Genomic DNA, 16,274 nt, shown 5'->3' on the forward strand with positions numbered 1-16,274 from the left:
ATGCGTGAAGCCTCTGAGCAGTGACTTAGAGCACTAGCTTTGATGTGGGTTGGCATCCTCACTCATTGCTTTGCCGTATGACTTTGGACGCCTCTTTCGCACTCTGTGCCCCACTGTGCTCCTACACAAAGCAGGCAGCCAATCTATGCTCTGTGCTCTGCATGGAAAGCACTTAGCACAGAGCCCGGCATTAGGCAGGCAATCAATGGTAGTCAGTACTATTATCTTGACATTTGTGCCCTTATTTGATGTTCCAAATCACCCTGGGAGCCCAGAAAGGAGATATCTTTGTCTCCATTGTGATGATGGGGAATGAGGGCTTGAAACGGATCGGAACTTATTCAGGTCACGAACCAGTGACAGCCACAGCCACAGCCACAGCCACAGCCACAGCCATAGACACAGCCACAGCAAGGGCCTTGGGCTCATTCTCCAACCGCCTACACCCACTGGTCACTGTGTGCAGGGGCAGGAAGCAGAGAGAAAGAGCATCAAACCCAAAGATCCAACTCGGATGTGTCCCAGCCCTGCCAGGCTCTGGGAATGGTGTGTGCCAGTTTGGGCATCTCAAGAACGTGCTGTGCACCCAAGAGTTGCTTCACCTCATTTCCAAAGTTCACGGATGTTGCTGACAGAGCGCCCACCTTGTAGAACCCCTGGCTGCCTGGATGTGGAGGAGATGAAAGAAAACAATGTGTTTCTATTTCATCAGTGCCCTGCTCTCCTGAGCCTTCCTTCCTCTGGTCACATTTGCAAATTAAAATTAAACCCCACCAGGAAAGGGCTCCTCTCCCAGGCTTCCTGCTGAGCTGGCTTTGCTCTCTTTGAGGTTTTCAAAGCTTCTCTTAAGCAAATTATTTTAAATCCTCTTCCAGAGCCTTGATGTGTTCACAGGGCAACTGCTCCTGGCTCTGGGGTAAATCCAGAACTTTGTAAAGTTTGGGGGTGGGGTGGGGGGGATGACAGTTCAGCTGGCCCTGCAAAAAGCCATTTTTTTTGGCTTTTTGACAGTCAGCACAGCCCTGCAGCCAGAGACCTGCTTCCTCACCAGCCAAAAGAGGGAGGAACTGGGGATCGGTCAGATGATAGATGGCAATGCTCATTTCCTGGCACTTGAGCTATGGTGAGGGCTGGAGGGGACACTGGGGAATCTGCCCTAAGAGGTGAGAAAACAGCGAAATTCAGTCCTGCCTCTAACCCCTGCCTGAGGGTGTTTGCACAAAGGCAGGCAGGAGTGGTAATACTTTTAAAAGTTTGTCAGAAGCCAGAGGTGCTGGGTTTGATTGAAACTCCACGAGCCTCTTACTTAGCAAGTGATTTCTCATCCCCCCAAACACGTGTGCACCTCCTTGTCCAGGAGCCACACAGGTAAGTGGCCGGCCAGCTCGCGCTTGGAGTGGATTCAAGCGCTTTCTTCGTGCCAGTTATAAAAACCGTAATTTTGATTCTCTGACCAAGAGAAGACCACAGAGCCCAGGTTACTCTAAATTTCCCTCTGGAGACCCCGGCAGAGGCTTTGCTGACATGATTTGTCTTTGTCCAGTGCCACGCAGGCAGGCCCAGAATCACAGATCACCGCTTGTGTCTCGTACACACAGGGGAGGCCAAAGACCTGTGCCTTGTGTGACGAAAGGCAACGTGATGGCTTGGTTGTGGTCGGCGGCATGGGACAGGCCAGCTGAGCCACTCCAGACCTATGGACAGACAACTGAACATTCAGGCGGTAGCACTCTCTCTTCAGCTTTGGTTGCTCACAAAGTATTGCCAACGAGATGGCTGAGAACAACAGACACTTACTGTCTCACCACCCTGAGGTCCAGAAGTCCAGGATCAAGGGCTGAGTGTGGCTGGTTCCCTCTGGAGGCTCCGACAGGGAACCAATCCCTTGCCTTTCTCCCAGCTGCTGGTGGCTACCACATTCCTTGCAGTCCCCAGCCTGTAGCAGCGTGACTCCAGCCCCCGCCTCCGTCTTCACACGGCTGTCTTCCCTCTGTGTCTGTGTCTCAAACTTCCCCCTCCCTTCTTTTATGGGGCCCCAGTCATTGCGCTTAGGGCCCACCCTAAATCTAGGATGTTCTCACCCCGAGGTCCTTACCTTCATTACATCCGTAAGACTCCATTTCCAAATGAAGTCACATTCACAGGTACAAGGGTTACCACCTGGACCTATCATTTTGGGAAACAACATCCAACTCAAGACCGTAGCCAAAGGGATGTGTTAGCCCCAACGCCTGTCCAGAAGCTCACTTTCTGTCCTCAGAAAAGGGACAGTGAGCAGGACAGAAAAGCAAAGAACTGGGCCAGGACCCGGGTGCTGCTGAGTCCTCCCAGCCTCACTGCTTTCTCATTGTGTGACCTCTGGCTGATGACCAGTGGCTTGGTTTGCATGGTTCACGTAAGAACAGACACCAGCCAATTGGTTTGCCAAGAGATCAGAGAATCCAGGGAGGCGTCTGGCAGCTCACGTGTTCAGTGACTGCCACTGCTTCCCTGACGACGGTGAGGTTGACGGAAAGGATGATGGGGTCATCTCTAAACCATGCTGTTCTTAAGCAGTGAGGTCTTCGATTCTATTTGTGACCTGAATTAGTCATTTATTCATGAGCATTTGGGAATTAGACACTAATGGATTGAAATTTCATCGGAAGAACGGGTTCCATACTTCCTGTTTGTTACAAGGGGGCTGGAAGTTGTCCCACGGCCAATGGCGAGTGGAGAGGGGACTGGTTTCCTCCTCAGAAATGGGCGAGTCAGCAACAGTGACACTCAGGTCCGGGCTTCTTCATGCAGAAGTTAGCTCCCCACTCTGAGCGCCTCTCTCAGAAACCTCCCCTAGTTAACTGTCCCTACCTTCTTCCTCTACAGGGGTCGGGCTCAAAATATGTGAGAATGAACATTCAGAATGCATAAGGCCTGCCAGATAAAATGCAAGGCACCCAGTTAAATTTGAATTTCAGAAAAACAACTATTTTTCAGCCTAAGTATATCCTAAATATTGCATGGACGTAAGTTTCCTGAAGAGTCATTGTTTATCTGAAATCCTAATTTGACTAGACATTCTGTGTTTTTATTTGCTAAACCTGGCAACCCTGGGATGGAGTTTGTCTAGAAACAACCTGTGCATCCTGGCCGAGGGCCGACCATGCTGGGATCTAAGAGAGAGTGGTAGGTTGCTTTGCCGAGGCTGGTGCCTCACCTCTCCTACCCTGCATGTGTCACTCCCTCATTAGAGATGGGCTCTGACACCTGTCCCTGTGAGGCGAGGGTAGGGGGGCTTGTGACCTGCTTATAACCAACAGCAGAAATGGCACGGTGTGACATCGGGGGCAATGCAGAATCCGTGTCGTGGCTGGGACACTGGCTTCTGGAGCCCTGAGCCACCATGTAGGAAATTCAAATATCCTGAGGCAGCCATACTGTCAGGATGCCTGGGTCCACAGACAGGCCACCTACAGGTGATCCGGCCGAGATCCAGGGAATTTCCAGCACCAACGGTCATCCACACGAGGAAAGAGGCCTTCGGATGACACCAGCCACCTGCCACTGAGCCAACCCCATCTTTGTAGTCTTCCCAATGAGACAGCACGGGGCAGAGACAGGCTGTCACTGACGTGGCCTGCAAGGATGTCTGGAAGCATAATGGAACAGCTTTTGCATACCCCCGAGCTCTGGCGTGGGGGGTGTCTGCTGCACAGCGGAACAAGGGGTCAACCAGGCCTTCAGTCACGTCCCGCTTTGCTCCAGCTCTAGTTACTTTTCTCCCGCCCCCACTTCGTTCTGGACAAGGCCATGGTGGGCAGAACCACGGGCCCCCAGAGATGCCCTGAAACCCAGAACCAGTGCCTTTGTCAGGTTGTGTCAAAGGAGGATTACAGAAGGACTGAGGACTGTTCAGCTGATACATAAATTCAGTGAGGCCACATGACACAAAAATCGATGTACAGAAACCTGTTGCATTTCTATACACTAATAATGAAACAGCAGAAGGAGAAATCAAGAAAACAATTCCATTTACAACTGCACCAAATATAATAAAACACCTAGGAATAAACTATCCAAAGAGGTGAAAGACCTATACTCTGAAAACACTGAGGAAAGAAACTGAGGACGACACAAAGAAATGGGAAAATATCCCATGCTCATGGGTAAAATGTCTATACTACCCAAAGCAGTCTGCACATTTAGGGCAATCCCTGTCACATACCGCCAGAATTTTTCACAGAACTGGAACAGACAATTGTAAAACTTGTACAGAACCAAAAAACACCCTGGATAGCCAAAGTGTCCTTGAGAAAGTAAACCAAAGCTAGAGGCATTACAATTCTGGACTTCAAGATATAGTACAAAGCTGCAGTCATCAAAACAGTATGATACCAGCACAAAAATAGGCACAGAGATCAAAGGAACAGAACAGAAAACCCAGAGACAAACCCAGAATTATGCGGCTAATTAGTGCTGGGCACGGCAGGAAAGAATATCCAAAGGGAAAGGACAGCCTCTTCAACAAATGGTGCTGGGAACATGGACAGCGACACGCAAAAGAATGAAACTGGACCACTCTCTCCCACCATACACAAAAATCAGCTCAAAATGGATGAAAGACCTAAATGGGAGACCTGAAACCATAAAAATCCCAGGAGACAACACAAGCAGTAAACCTCCTTGACACAGACCGCAGCCACTCATCCCTAGACACGTCACCAGAGGCAAGGGAAACAAAAGCAAAAATGAACTACTGGGACCTCATCAAAATAAGAAGCTTCTGCACAGTGAAGGAAACAGTTATCAACAAAAAGGAAACCAACAGGACAAAAAGATATTTGCAAATGACACATCCGATAAAGGGTTAGTATCCAAAATGTGTTTCTGTATTTCTACACTCCAACACCCAAAAAACAACTAATACAATTAAAAATGGGCAGAAGTCATGAACACATATTTCTCCAAAGAAGACATCCAGATGGCCAACAGACACATGAAAAGACGTTCATCATTACTCGTCATCAGGGAAATGCAAATCAAAACCACAATGAGCTATCACATCACACCTGTCAGGATGGCTAAAATCAACAACAAAAGAAACAACAGGTGCTGGCGAGGATGTGGAGAAAAAAAAAAAAACAAAAACGTGTGCGTTACTGGTGGGAATGCAAACTGGTGCAGCTACGCTGGAAAACCCTATGGAGGTTCTTCATAAAGTTAAAAACAGAACTACCCTATGCTCCAGCAATCACACTACTAAGTATTTATCTACAGGAGACAAAAGCACTAATTTAAAGGGCTACAATGCACATCTGTGTTTATATAGCGGCAGCATCTACAAGAGCCAAATTATAGAAACGGCCCAAGTGTCGCCTGATTGATGAATGGATAAGGAAGACGTGGGATATATATACACTGGAATACTATTCAGCCACAAAAAAGAATGAAATCTTGCCCTTTGCAACAACACGAAAGGAGCTAGAGAGTATTATGCTAAGTGAAGTAAGTTGATCCCAGAAAATCTAATAATGCCATATGATTTCACTCATAGGTGGAATTTAAGAAACAAAAGAAACAAGCAACTAAGAAAAAAAGAGACAGACAAGAATACCAGACTCTTAAGTATAGAGAACACTCTGATGGTCACCAGAGGGGGGGCAGTGAGAGGATGGGGATGAAGGAGGCCACTTGTCCTGACGAGCACCAGGTGATGCACGGAGGTGCCAAAGCACTGTACCCCACAGCTGAACCTAATTTAACGCTGTATGTTAACCAACGGGAATTAAAATAAAACTTCTCAGAAAGGTCCTTAAGCTGATTGTGAGATGGGGAGATTTTCTGGGTACCTCACGAAATCCTAAGGATAAGGAGCCGAAGCTGAAAAGTAAGAACTCTAGAGATGGCAGCACAGGAGGGACTCTGACCAGTGCCATGGCCTTGAGGAAGGAGGAAGAGGCCACGAGCTGATGAGGGCAGGCATCTCTTGAAGCTGGAAAGGGCCAGGAAACGGATTGCCCCTAGAGCCTCTGGAAGGAACCAGCCCTCCCCACACTTGACTCAGGGCTCGTGCCAGACTTCCCTCTTGAACAGTGAGATATTAAATTTGTGTTCGAAGTCACTGAGTTTGTGGAACTCCGTTATAGCAGCCATGGGAAATGAATAATGGTTCGATGCCTTAGATTTTCTGATGAACAATGAAACTTCTAACTCTAATGATGCCCGCAGGAGATGGGCCCTTCCCACCCCTCCTTCCCTGAGGCCTGGGCTCCGCCTACTCCCCACCAGCCAGGATCCACCCCACCCCCAGCCTGTAGACATTTCTGGCCCAGTCTGTCCACCAGACATTGAGGCCTGCCCCCACACTCGCTCTCAGTTCTGCCTCCCCAAATCTTCCCGCCTTAGTGGGCAAGGGGTGGACCACCTGCTTGTGACACCAGTACCACTCACCTGTCACCGACACTTGCAGGCTACCTGCCTGGCACCTCCCATGGCTCGCTCCTGCTCCTCCACCCCTCCCAGTACCTTCCATGCCAACCACGTGAGTCTTCTGTATTTTCTCCCCAAGTTCCAAGAGCCCCTGTCCCAACCACTTCCCTCAGCTCTTCCTCTGACAAGTTGGGGGCAAAACGTTCCGTCTCATGAAGAGAAATTGTCTGAATCCTGATGGTTCTTTGAATGTGGCTTCGACTTCCGTCCTGTTGCAAACTAGAGCCCACTCACAGAAAAATAAAGCAGAGCACCCAAGAACGTGCCAGAACAGCTTAGTTGGTCAAGAGACATCAGAGACCCAAACTGTACCAGGCACACCCACCAGTAAGACACCTGTGAAAATCATTTACCCCAAAATGTGTACGTTGGACATATATGGGCTCCATTCTCTGATTTCAAGTTTAAATGGGGGAGAAAAAGCTATTTCAGATGAATGGTCCATTTGCTGTGAACTTGCTCTTAATTCAGTATATAAAAATGTAAAGGGATGAAATAATTTACAAATTCAGCTGCTTACACTCAGCAATAATTTACAGAAATGTACAGGATGAGGCCTCACAAGTGACTTGTTTCCCAATCTCCTTTCCATTTCCTCATGCCTGTGGAAATAGACATTAAAGGTTAGTTTCCAAAAAAAAAAAAACAAAAAAACAAAAAACTGTAAATATATCATCCAGACTGAATATTACCAAAGACTCCTGTAAGGACTTGTCTTATATTAACATTTTAAGCACAGTTACTGGGGTTAATTAGTTTTTGGACCCTGAAAAATTGTAAGTGCCTCTGATGACTTATTTGCAACTGATAATTTTGTGTGAGAAACAGAAAAATAATAACAAATAGACAGTGAATAAATACATTCTTCATATTCCTTCTTATTAGTATAGAGAATATATTTCTGAAATTTAATTAAATATCAAGATGTCCAAAAGATCTATAATAAACCACTTTGCAAGACCTCTAAATGTCAAGGAAAAGCACATTTTACATGCAACATCCCTCCCCCCCACCCCCCGTAAATCTATGAAGATTCAAGACTTTTTTTTTTAAATCTGCAGAACCAACAAGTACATATTTTATCTCAGAAATGCTTTCCAAAGACTTGGGAGTAGCTTCTTGTTTGCAGTATGACAGAGTGGAAAGTATCTTAATTTGTCACACAGTGGTTTGGGCCATTAGTTTTAGAGATATGCCAGAGGCTTTATAATAATGCAAGAGCTGCGGACTTCAAGTTTAAAGTGGCAGAGCTTGAGGAGAGGGCGATAAAGAATCTCTTTGGCCATTTTTCCGCCGTCCCCGTGCAGACACGCTAGGTCCCCGGCGATACTCAAAGCATGCGGGAAAGAAGGTGGCACTCTGGGAGGAGAAAAATGTAAAACATAACCAAAAATAAAGGCATTTGTCAGCCCCGATGGCTTTATCACCTTAATAAGTAATGATGTCTCTGTGCCGCGGTCCCCACGTGTGGCCACATCTCCCCGGTGGCAGCAAGAGGTGAGGGGTGACAGGAACGCGACACAGAAGGCCACTGAACCACACGGGGTGGGAGTTTCACCTTTTTGGTGGTCTCCTATCCACTCTTCCTACACGCAGGACAAAGTCTCGTTTCACTGCCAACACGTCTCATATGCTCGCCGATGTCCTTCACCACAAAAAGGGACATCCGGCCCGGAGTCCCTGGCAGGCCACAAACTCCGGGAAGCATTCTGCCATTTAGCCCACCTTGCCCTGTTCTCTTCAGAGCTCCTTCCCTTCAGGGCAAGTGCTGCTGATTTTCCAGGCAGTTGTGCTATAAGGCTGTGGCCCAGGACCAGGTGCAGTGATTCACCTGCTCATTAACATTTGAGAAGCACCTGTCTAAAGGAGGAGCTGGCACATTTTCCACCAAGGGCCTGGGAGTCAACACTCAGCCTCTGCAGGCCATCTGGCTTCTGTCCCAGCTGCTCAGCTCTGTCCCTGTGGTCTGAAAACAGCCACGGACAGTACGTGCATGGCTGAGCTCCTACAAAAGTTTATTTCTAAGAAGAGACAATGGGCCAGCTTTGTTCTGCAGGCTCTAGTTTGCTGACCTCTGGTCTGAAGTTGTCTCTACAAAATCAATGTATTTTGTTTTTGTTTTCGTTTTTGTTTTTTTACTGTGTATTTTGTAGAAGAAAATGTGAAGAAAATAGTATCCCAGGAATACTCTGCTGTCCAGTGGTGTGCTGTTAAATGTTTAACAACTGGTGGTCCAGACGTTAAAAAAGCCCCACTTGTAGCAACTACAGATTCCCTGGGGATAAATATTCCCACCATAGCCAATTTCCAGCTATGCACATATATCACTGAACACTAATCTATTAGGGCTCTCCAGACAAGCACTCCGGTATTTATACATAAAATGTATTTATCCCATTATACTATTACACTTATCCTATTATTTATCCTACTTAAGAGATTTAGGAGAAATTGGCTCATGTGGTTATGGAGGCTGAGAATCCCCACAACCTGCCACCTGCAAGCCGGTGACCCAGGCAAGCCCATGGGGTAGTTCCAATCTGAGCCTGAAGTTCCAAGAACCAGGAGATCCAAAGATGTAACTTCCAGTCCAAGAGGAGAAGAGCCAAAGACTCCCCAGCTCAGTCAGGCAGAGAGAAAACTCCACCCTCCACATTTTTGGGCTACCCAGACCCTCCAAAAACTGTGCAATGCCCATCCAAATTGAGATGGCCACCTGCTACATTCAGTCTAAGGATCCACATGCTAATCTCTTCTGGAAATACTCTCCCAGACACACCTGGAAGTATGGCCAGTTATCTGGGCCCCTGAGGCCCAGTCAGGTGGATATAAATGCACCATCATGGCAGAATCGGGAAGGGACGTGCACAATCAGCTCTCTCGAGCAGTGCAAAAACTTTGAAGGTGCATCTACTGGGTGGGGTGGGGTATGTCCAGCACATCTCGTCCACCTGGAGCCTCAGAATTGACCTCATTTGGAAACAGGGTCTTTGCAGATGTAACCAGGTGACGATGAGGTCATAGTGATCTGAGGTGGGGACTAATCCAAAGCCTGGTGTCCTTCTGAGAAGGGTAAAGTTTAGACACCAAGGCACAAAGGAGGAAGATGTGAGGAAGGTGAGGGTTGTCTGCCCAGTAAGCGGTAGCTGCATACTAATGAGGCAGGACTCAGGGGTGTGTGGATATGGCAGAGTCTGGGAAACTCAGTGCTAGGTCACACAGGCAGTCAGTGTCACGATGGGCATTTGAGCTCAGACGTGCCCCTTACGAGAGCCCACATCCTTAGCTCTTTGACTATGTGGCTTCTCAGAGGGGAATGCAAAGGTCTCCATTAGATTATTTTTTGTGAATTGAGATTTCTTGGCAATTTCCTTCAGCATGTCCTGAAATCACCGAGCAGGTGGAGGTCTCTTTCCTGACCCCTGGCAGCACATTTGCCTTGACCGGCCTTCTGTCTAGAATATTGCGGTTGCCATAATTACAAACGTACTGTGGCAGTCACAAGTGTGTCCTGTGTCATTTCTGCATGCGTGGCACAGAGCTCTTTCTCCCCCAGTGCCTGCCAAGTGCTGCGTAATCACCCGGCCACCATGACCCCCTTAGAGGACTCCTCCCTCTGGCCCATGAAAGTGTCCTGAGCCCCTGCTCGTTTCCTGCAGAGAATTCTGCTCACCATACATGCTTGTCGTCACCAGGGCTGTGAGAGTCACATTCTATTCATAATGACACAGAGGCCCCCAAACACAGGCTCTGGGATGGCCCCTGTGGCCACTCCGCCATGGATGTCACAGAGTCAGCAGCAACAGCAAGTGAGGCGATGGCCTGTTTCAGTTGAAAGTCCAGCTGGGTCCACGTTTTCTCCACATGTGATGAGAAGTAATTCCTCACATGCAGTGTTTTGAGTGGAGATGCTGTCAGAGTCTAGACTTGAAGAGTCACAAGTGGAAGGGGGTCCGATTCAGGTCACTGTCGGGCCGGACAGCCCATGAATGTAGGAGCTTCCTGCGTGAGGGGCTGGGACGGGACCACAGATGAACAGGACAGAGGCAGGTTGGCCCTGGAGCCCCTCACTTCCGGGACCTCGGGGAGAGCCCCTGTCATGCGTTTATGCTCACACGCTCTACAAAACCTGTAAGGGGGAGACACTTCAAATTCAGTCGGTTCAGACCACGGTCTCGTGCTCCGACTCCCCTCCGTCACGTCTCCCTCACACCAGATGTTGTTAACGGGACTTGGCATGCCTGGGACACGCTTATTAGGGTTCAGTGGCAGCTTCGTACAAATTCACCTCCACGAAGAGCTCCATGATGCCAGCCAGCCCAGAGCGGCAAGGCCAAGCCTCCCACGTCCTCGCTTGTGGGGTCCAGGGCCAGATGCCGCTTCACGACACAGGCACCTAGAACCACGAGTACACTGCAGAAGAGAAACAAGGCTTGGGACGTGTGGAGCCAGGAGCCAGGGGGCAGGAAATCCTGACCACAGGAAAGTCACTGTGAGGACAGGACCCAGTTCTCATCAGCTGTCAGCAGCAACTAGTCAAAATGAGCATTGTCTCCTGCAAGGGGTAATGCCTAACGCATAGATACGAGCATCGGCACACCATTTGTTTTTTTGATGGGCTGAAATGGAATTCATCAGAATTCTTGTGTCCGTAGGGCAAAAACTTGTCTGATGTGACAGTGAGCATGTCTGTGAGTCGATCTGCATGTTGTGTGCAGTCCACTCTCCATAATCATACTAATAACAACACTTTTGGGCTGCCTGGGTGGCTCAGTCCGTTGCATCTGATTCTTGGTTTCAGCTCAGGTCATGATGTCACAGTTCATGGGATCGGGTCCCCTGCTTGGAATTGTCTGTCTCCTGTCTCTCTGCCCCTCCCTCACTCATACTTACTCCCTTTCTCAAAACAAATAAATAAACTAAAAAACAAAACAAAACGCTTTCACCCAACCACACTACAAGGCACATGGAATTGGCGTTCTATTCTCTCTGTTAAAACAATACCACACAATCTTTGTCACATGAGGAGGCAAGAAGTGTGCAAGAGAAAAATGTAGGAGGAAAATCCATTACATAATCAGGCAACCAAGTAACTTACAAATTCAACAGTTTTCTAGAATTTCTGATTTTTTTAAACACATCAGCTTTTTAGAATTTAAATCAACCCCTTTCCTAACCCTTTTTGAAGGTCATTTTTCATTGTTTTTTAATGTTTATTGGGGGGGGGGGCAAAGAGAGAGGGAAAGAGAGAGAATCCCAAGCATTCTCCGTGCTCTCAGTGCAGAGCCTGCTGTGGGCTCGATCCCATAAACGGTGAAATCGTGACCTGTGCCGAAACCAAGAGTCAGACTCTTAACTGACCGAGCCACCCAGATGCCCACATATTGTTTTTTAACTTTAATTTTGAGCCCAGGGAATCTGCATCTCAAAGGACTGACTTCTCCATGCATTTGCTCAGTATGGAGCACTGGTTCCACTGCAGGTGCCATGAGGCACAGCAGCCAAAAAGAGCATCAGGCCTTCCTCTCTCGGAGAGCGTGTTCCCACAGAGGGCTCAGATAGTCAACGTGGAGACAGATAAATATAGGACTGTGGGGGGGGGGAGCAAATTGTAAATATAGGACTGTGGGGGGGGGAGCAAATTGAACTGGCCAGGGTGACCATCATGGAGCCCAGTGAGGGCGTGATGTTTAAGCAGAGACAAGAATGGGGAGGGACCAACAGGCATAGCTGGGGAAGAGCAGCCCAGGCAGTGGAGTCGCACGTGCAAGTGTCCTGAGGTTACAGGGCGGGAGGGAGTTATCTTGTTCTGGGAAGAGGAAGAAGGCCAGCAGGGTTGCAAGGACGGCAGGGAGGGGTGGGTGCTGGGGAGAGACGGGCTACGTCTGCCATGTGTTAGCTCTCTGTGTGCACAGCCACAATCACATACACATGTGCCCTTGAGTGGGACTGATACAGACCCCCGTGTTCTCCCTCCGGCAAGTTTCCGAATTCGCCCTCAGCCCGTTCTGGTTACATGCAAAAGCCTTCTCGACCAGGCACCCCAGAATTCATGTGCAAGCGTGGCTCTGAGTGACAAGCCTTGCCAACGTGGGCGGAGAGCCTTTCAATTCAGGATCTTTCATGTGACGCGTCGGCCTGCTGGGTCGACCTAAGGGCAGCCAGGCAGAGACACAGCACCATCTGGACACCTTCTCCAGATGCCAAAGCTGAATGGATCCTTTCACAACCTGGAGACCACGACCCTTCCCCGAACACCACCAGCCAATTGAAACCCCGATTTCCCTCCTCCAGAGACTTAACGCAGAACCAGTCCCTGGGTGCACGCTCAGGAGTCTGCATTCTGGTTCCTCTTTGGAAATGGTGACTCCAGCCCTGTGCTGCTCTCAGAGGGCTGTTCTTACCGGAAGGGAGGCGGTCTGGAGGGACCAAGAGAAGGTGATGTGCGCAAGATCCCTGTTTCCCAGTAGCCTGCAGTGGAGGCAGGCATACCGATGTGGCCGCCCAGGGAGCCTGACACATGGCACCTGTAGATTCCACTCAAGGTGCCAGGAGAGACTCTCCCCGTGACTGGGACACAAGCTGGGGAGGAGCCCTTTGGAGGACAGCTGGGTCCTTCCCTATGAGGTGGTTGTGAGTACAGTGGCTGCCACAAAAGTAAACATGGGGAGGACCACCCATCCCAGCTGCAGTGAGTGGCCACCTCTGTCCTCCGTGGGATGCCATAGGCACATCTGCTGATACGGCTCCAGGGTCCCTGGTCTTCATGGACTTGTCCCCACAGGCCTCAAACCCCCAGAAGGTGGGAGCCATGTGCTGTTTGGTTCTGCGTGGTTTCAAGCAGCCCCAGCACGTGACAGGAGCCCAGAACAGCTGAGGGAATGCAGCGAGTCAGGACCTGGCTCGAAGACACAGAGATGCCGTGGGTCAAAGGTAAAGCCGCAGCGCCTATAAAACCTGGAGCATCTGCTGACCTGAGCTCACCTGACAGCTGTCACCATGAGCACATAAACACACCTCTGGGCCACCGATGCTCCCCTGTATCTCTGAGCACACACTAAGTCATCAACACAGATGTCGAATGACCACGCCGACCGCCAATCTTGTCTGGGAAGACATCCATGAGAAATCCAACATTTGGAGAGAGAAACTGCGATCATCCAAGTGGGAAGCCCACCGGACAGAGAAGGCAACATGGGCAGGCTTGGGCAGGCATGGCTCTACGAGACACTGTCCCACGGCACTGGGGTTGGCTGCCACCCGCAAGTGTCCACGTGCAGCCAGAGTGCCCTCCACCTCTCTGTGTGGTGTCCTGCCTTTTGTCGGGGTGGCCTTTATATCACAACTGACCAGGAACAAAGCGTGGATATTCCCATTAGCAAAGCCGCTTCCTGGTCTGTGGGTTGGGATAGACTTTGCGGATAGAAAAGCGGAATATCGTATTTGAGGATCAGCGTGTTTTCTACAGAGGAGGCACAGGCACAGGCGAGACCCCCAGTGCCAGCCCCACGCCTGCCAGATGGGCCTTCTTCCAGTCCGTGCCTCTTTCACTGGGTTCCCAACCCTGGGCCTAGCACTGTGCTTGGCAATGGGGGGCCTGCAGGCCTCTTTCAGCGTGGTGGTTAGTTCTGGTGAGGACAACCAACCAGAGTGACCAGCCAGAGCAGGCGTGTGAAGTGGCCACACTCGTGATCAGTGCCACACGGGATGGCACATAGGACGCCACATAGGATGCCACACAGGGCAGAGCAACAGAATAAAAGGGAAGGCCAAATTAGGGGTGGGGTGGGGGGCAGGAGGGCCTCTCAGGAGAGATAAAACCAAGCTGAGACCAGAGAGAAGGTGCAGCTGGGCGAATAGAATAGGACCTTCTATAAGCAGGCACAGCATGACCAAAGGCCCCGTGGTGTGTGTGTTGCGGGGATACACCTGGTCTGCAAGGGACCTGGAGGGCAGCCAGTGTGGCCGCAGCATGGGGTGGGGGATGATCTAAGTCTGGACACCACAGTGGGGGGGTCATTGTGACTGAGGGCCTATGGGCGGGACACGGAGATACCATTTGGCGAGGGCCCAGCTTTGACAAGAGTCCTGGGGAGTAAAAGGGGAAGGCACGTGCGATGCTTTTCACGCTGTCCGCAAAACTCACGTTTGCAAGGGCCCTGCGGTATGTGCATCCGAGCCTGGCTGGCTGTGTGCTGTGTTGGCAATGGCCTCCTCAGCGGTCCTCAGGCAGGGCTCTGTTTTTCCTGAGCTGCTGCCCATCAGCATGAACTCCCCTCTCCGGCTTGCTCCACCTCATCTGTTCCCACTTTCCCCAAGTCACCGGAGCTGGGGCTGGAAACGGAGGACAGGAGAGAGAACCACCTGGTGTGGAAGAAAGTTCCAGAACTGCCTGTGGATTAGTTTCCCCTTTCCAGGTTTTGTACCTTAGAAATTCGTCATTCCCTTCTTCCCCTTTCGGGTGACAGCCAGTTCTCTCATGTGCTGCTGAGAAGATAATTCAGAATTCTGTGTATTCTAATGCGGTTCAAAATGTCTGTGTCTAGCATTGAAAATAGCTCTGGGCGTTAAATGGTGGCAGCCAGAAAGCTTCCGGAACCGGTGTCTCATCCTCTCCTGGTCTGCCAGCCGCTGCATCAGTCTGTCTGCCTGCATCTGCATGAACAGCGGGCTCCTTCTGCAGCAGCTTGTGGGGCGGGGCCCTTGGGGTGGTTTGGGATGCAGCGGGCGGGTGCACGGGGGCTCTCACTGGGTCACATGCACGCTGCATGCCCGTGTGCTAAGCACCACGCTGGGCAACAAGTTCACAGCAGGGAAGGGGCCTGGCCAGGCCCTGTGCTCTAGAAGCTCAGTCTGATGGGAACACGCTTTAGGGAAGGTCGCTCACAGTCCCCCTGGTGAGGGGCTCCTGTCCCAGCCTCACTCAGGGAAGCCATGAAAGATCTGGACTGAAAGTGGCTCAAAGACCAGTGTGAGTGAACAGCAACAAGGAAGGGGAGGCAGGGAGGAGGAGATGCTGCTGGTATGAAGTCTGAGGTCGGAAAGCCAGGGGCCCAGAGTGATGCAGCATCCGTGGGTGAGCACCTGGGGAAGATGTGGGGAGGAGGGCAGCAAGCCAGCGGTGGGATCTCAGAGACATGAAGGCCCGGTCAGGTGGACAAAGCTGGGGTATGGAGGGGAGACCCGGGGAGCACCAGTCACGAGATCAATGTCCACACCCGTCTCCTCGGTACACCTTGGACAGGTGGGCAGGTGAGAAGCTGGACAGATAAGTCTGAAATCCTGTACCAAACACAAGGCTCAGAATGCTATGGCCCAGCCCCCCACTGCAGCTTCTTGTAATTGCTATTTCTGCTTCCTCTGTGACTCCCAGCCATGAGGACTGGCTTCTGGTCAGTTGAATTCTAAACTCCCGCCTGCCCCAGGACCTTTGCTCATGTCTTTCCCTCTGCCCAAAACAATGGTTCTTTCTCTCCCTCTGAGCAGTCGTCACCGCCTCCAGGAAGGCTTCCCTGCCCTCTCCCTCTCAAGACTAACTCAAATCCTCCTATCATTCATTCTTGCGGCCTTCAAACTTTACATGAAATTATATTCGTAAAACCCATTACTTGCCTTCTCTATTAAATTCCATCTCTCTGAAGAGAGACAGGTGTCACATCTAGTTTTGCTCAACGTGCAATCTACAGCACAGGAGTAAAATCAACACTATTTAGCAGGCAAATGTGTCGACCAGTGATGCTCTGACAAACCAGCCCATGGGGAGAGTGAGGTACCCACCCTGTAGAGGGTGTGTTTCCTCTGGACCC

Source organism: Panthera onca, assembly GCF_046562875.1.
Source record: "Panthera onca isolate mPanOnc1 chromosome Y unlocalized genomic scaffold, mPanOnc1 haplotype 2 h2.ChrY_unloc_1, whole genome shotgun sequence".
NCBI classification, from domain to species: Eukaryota; Metazoa; Chordata; class Mammalia; order Carnivora; family Felidae; genus Panthera; species Panthera onca.